Below are 4,307 nucleotides of genomic sequence, written 5' to 3' on the forward strand. Positions count from 1 at the left end.
CTACTGAATTGTGAAGAAGTTGAGCCAATCTTAGAGTAAGTTCTTGCATAATATTAATAATGAATAATGTTTATTTAAAATACTAAAGTATTATTTGTCACCAGGTATTTCGTAAGCAATTTGCCTTTGACAGATTCAAGGGATATTGAGCAAGCTGTTGAAAATGAATTTCCAACTTGATTCTGATCATATGTGAGCACATCAATTTTAAAAATTCAAATCTTATTTATTATAAAAAATATTAATATTTGAAAATATTTCTAGGTTCAAAATCCTGATAATAAATGTTTCGATAAAGGTTTGCAAACACTATCATGGGGTCCAATGCGAAAAGACAAAACTTGGCCAATATATAGTGAATGGTTTCAGATTTCATACCAAGTCGTGGAGTGAAGAAAGAAAAACTGAAAATTATGGAGTATGTGTAAGATGGAACACTCATGAAGAAAATGATCAGTGTGATTATTACGGTATTCTGAATGAGGTTCTTGACTTGGAATACCCAGGAGAAGATGAGAACTTTGTGTGCTTATTTAACTGTCAATGGTATGATCCAGTACAGAATAGAGGCACAAGGGTTCATCCTGCGTATGGTTTGGTAGATATAAAACATAGTAGAAGATATGGGAAGTTTGATCCATTTATGTTAGCAAGTCAAGCTATTCAAGTTTATTTCAGCAAATATCCCAGTGGTCGTAGAGACAAACAAGATTGGTTAGCTGTCATAAAAACAAAAGCACGGGGAATAATTGATCAATAATACATTGTAGCAACTGTACATCAAAAAGATGAGATGTCAAGTTGTAGGCCTGTTGAAATTGAGGAGATGCCAACTACAACCTCTAGTATTGAAATGGAGTTAAAAGATGTGAATAGTTCAACTAGTTCAGGCGAAGATGAGAATGAGGATGAAAGTGAAGATACCCTTGAGAGCAATGAAAATAGTTTTGATGATTCTGAGTAGTTTTTGTAATTTAGAATTGTAGAATTTTACTGTTTTGTAATATTTTGAGTAGAACAATTTGAATTTTAAGAAATTAAATTATCTAATTTCCAACTTGTATTTATTACCTGCTTTATTAACTGTTTTTTGTAATTCATTAACTATTTCATTAACTGTTTTTTGTAATTCATTAACTGCTTTATTAATTATTTTTTGCAATTCATTAACTACTTTATAAACTGCTTTTTGTAATTCATTAACTGCTTTATTAATTGTTTCTTTTAATGCAGATGGCTTCACGCGAGGATCCTCCTCGAAAATCATTTGCCTCAAAGTTCCGCCGGAAGAAGTTTACTGTTACTCCCGCCAGCAGAGCCACACAGCCTGATGAAGGTGAGGGACCTTAAGTTCCACCTGCTGTTGTACCTACACCACCACTCAGGGGACAACAGCAGTCCCCGAGTGAGCAGGGTCAGGGACCTTCAGATCCACCTGCAGTTGTACCTCCATACTTCCCTGGCCACTTCCCTCCTCCCTCGACGAGTCCTCATTACCCCACTCCAGATCAGACACATGCCTCTCCATTCTATCCATATTACCCTCCACCATCATCACAGGCAGCAGGTCCATCCACTGGTCCTCGCCTTCCTTACCCCTACCCATATTACTACCCCTATTCGGTGCAGCATGAACAGGGTGGACCATCTAGACCACCAGAGGTTGGCGCTAGCGATCATGCAGTTGCAACAGATAAGCGTCAATACATTGAGCCTGAGGGCGATAAGTTCAGTTTATGTTATTAAGTTGTTTGTATTTTGATATATTACTTGTTATTGAAAAAAAAGTAACATGCAGCTTCAATCCTTCAAGGCCACCTATACATATGATCTGGGATATTATAAACAATAAATATGATGCTCCTTACTTACTGTGAACTTGTAAACTTGTGAACTAATGTTTGATGTTTGAACTTTGTTTACATTTATTGACTATCTTTTGGTTTTGCTTATGTATATATTTGTGATGGTTGATTGAATATAGCGACGTGTTGCCCAAAAGTTGGTGTTATATATTGCTTTATGTGCAGATTTAGAATTTAGGGTCAACCTCCCTCAAATAGAGGAGAGGCTATCAATTTTTTTTTTAAGGTGCTACAGGTTCCCGGCGGCCAACTGGCGGTTTGGCCGCCGGAAACTTCGATACCGGATGGCTGATTTATGCCGCCGGTATTTTATATAAACCGCCGGTATTTACCGGCGGTTGATCGAACGCACGCCGGCCGCTGTAACGCCGGTAAGCCGTCGGTGAAGGAACCGCCCGTGAGCGGTCCATAAAATGACCGGTGGCGAAACGGCCGGAATACCGCCGGTACAAAGCTGGGTAAGGACCGGCGGTATAAGCCGCCGGAAGACCGTTGGATAATAAAGCCGCTGGCAAAAACCGCCGGTAAAATGTTTCCGACGCCAATATTTCCGACGGTTAAGGAACAACCGAAAAGCCGCCGGTAATGTTGAAAACCGCCGGTTTTAACATATAAGCCGCCGGAAAAAACCGCCGGTATTGGGTGATTTTCCTGTAGTGGAAGGACTTCTCGATAGTGGGTGGATGTGAGCTGCGGGCTCTGGGGCGCGGTTGAAGTTAGGGTTTAGGGATCAAAGTAGGGAGTGGGAATCGAAGGAAGAATAAGGCTGCTGTGGTTGTGTGTTCAGCTTAGGGAGGCATTGAGTGGGTTGATTTCGAACAGGTAGAGGGAGAGAGAGTGGATGTTGGAGATGGGTGCATGAGCTCGAAAGTGGAAGTCGGCACAGTGAAGAGAGGTAGATACGGGCACAGGTTTGACTGAGGATTTCAAAATCGAAGAAGAAAATGAACTAAAGTTTGTTTCTTGTTTATTAATGTGAGTAGAGGCAGACGATCAAGGCTCTATGCAGGAATAGCGGGATTTTAGTAGAAATTTTAGGAGGAGATGCGAAGAGCGGCGTCAATGCCGAACAATATGAGGTATGTGGAATTTCAACTGAATTTGAGAGATTAGAGCAGAATTTACGAAGGAGATGTGGAGGTCAACAAAAATTTACAAGTACTAGAAGTAAAAAATTTAAAACCAACAAACATGATTTAAAACATGGACAAAGAAGTATCCATTCAAAGTTGTTTTCACTGGTCGGTCAAGAAACCACCCAAGTGCTAGAGGAAATGTGATGGGATAGCTTAGCATGATTGCAGTAAAAGTTTAATAGAAAGGAGCAAGAAACTGATTCCTGACAAGGCAAAACTAGTATGTATTTAGGAGATTCAAATACAACTAGACAATTCATGGTAGTCCCATTGAAAAGAGATTGAAAATAATGCTGCAATTGACCAGTATAAATGAAGGTACGACAAAAAACCCCTTAAAAAGGATAACAAAATGCCATCAAAATCACCTATAATAAACACATAAACAACAAGCCAATTAGCATCGCAAAAAAAACACCAGCTAGTCAAAAATAAGAAATGTCCAACGAACAACTACTTATTCTACAACATCCACCACTTAAACTAGTACTTGAAAATACTAAAAGTAATGTTCCCTAATTCTAAATTTCTTATTCTTGACAACAAAGAGCTACTTCTGTCATATGTTTTCCAATTCTCAGACAGAGAACACATTCAAGTTTGACTTCAACTAAATATTCGCAATACAATAACTCCCGTAATGGGTCTTATGCCATATTTATTTTTTAAACTAGCCTCATATTTATTTATTTATTTATAATTGACCGTGTATACTATTTCTACTTTATTAAATATTTGAGAGGTAAGCTCTTATCCTTTAAAAAAATCCCAAAAGAAGGTCTATTGAGCTGCAAACTTATTATTGTAATTATTCTGCTTGTTCTTTCAAAAAGCTTGTATCATCTGAATTCATTAGAACTGGAAATTCAATTATCAAAAAATTCAATTATTTTAGATGGATGTAATACTTACAATTTAACTCATTTGCAGGCACTTAATCTGATCTGACACCTTAAACTTAGGGCCATGAAATTTTGATGAAAACCAAATCATTCAGAAAAAAATTGTGAAGAATTTGAAGTTAAATTTATGAAGTTCACGTAAAAATTCTTTTTTTTCTGCAGATCTTACCTTTAATAGTCTTTTAGGAATTTATTTAGCATGCTTTCCCAATACATCAACAAATAACTTCTTAAGCCTCGAGCTAGCCTGTTGAATGTTTCATGTATCATTCAATAGGATATTTATTGGATATTTCCATATGAACGGTTCAAGACAAATTAGTTTCTTCTAGCGAAAATGTAGAACTGCTAATTTTTCATCACATCTTCCCTGAAATTATCTTCCAGAATTAAAATCTAAGATG

This window comes from Dendrobium catenatum, unplaced genomic scaffold (assembly GCF_001605985.2).
Source record: "Dendrobium catenatum unplaced genomic scaffold, ASM160598v2 fragScaff_scaffold_560, whole genome shotgun sequence".
Classification (NCBI taxonomy): Eukaryota; Viridiplantae; Streptophyta; class Magnoliopsida; order Asparagales; family Orchidaceae; genus Dendrobium; species Dendrobium catenatum.